Below are 387 nucleotides of genomic sequence, written 5' to 3'. Positions count from 1 at the left end.
GATTTTGGGTGTTAGCCAATATTGGGGCTAATTTGGGGTTTTGGTCAAAGATGGTCAAATTGACCAAATTGGACCATGGTTTAGTTGGACAAAATGAAATTGGGAATATTTTGGATTTATTGGGATTTTTTGGGATGTTTTGAAATTTTGGGATTTTTGGGCCTTGGAGGGGCATTTTGGTAATTTGGTCATTTTTGGAAATTTTTGTTAGTTTTGGCAAATTTGGATGTATTCAAAGTGTTTGGAATGAGTTTTGATCAGTTTTGGGTATTTTGGCAAAATTTGGGAATTTTGGCCAAATTTGGGTCCCAAGGGCAGTTAGGTAATTTGGAGATGTCTCGGGGCAAAAGGCCAAGTTGGGCATTTCAAGTGCAATTGGGTAGAGAA

This window comes from Phalaenopsis equestris, unplaced genomic scaffold (assembly GCF_001263595.1).
Source record: "Phalaenopsis equestris unplaced genomic scaffold, ASM126359v1 Scaffold233054, whole genome shotgun sequence".
Taxonomy (NCBI): domain Eukaryota; kingdom Viridiplantae; phylum Streptophyta; class Magnoliopsida; order Asparagales; family Orchidaceae; genus Phalaenopsis; species Phalaenopsis equestris.
The sequence above is the reverse complement of the archived record's forward strand: the minus strand, read 5'-3'. Positions refer to the sequence as shown.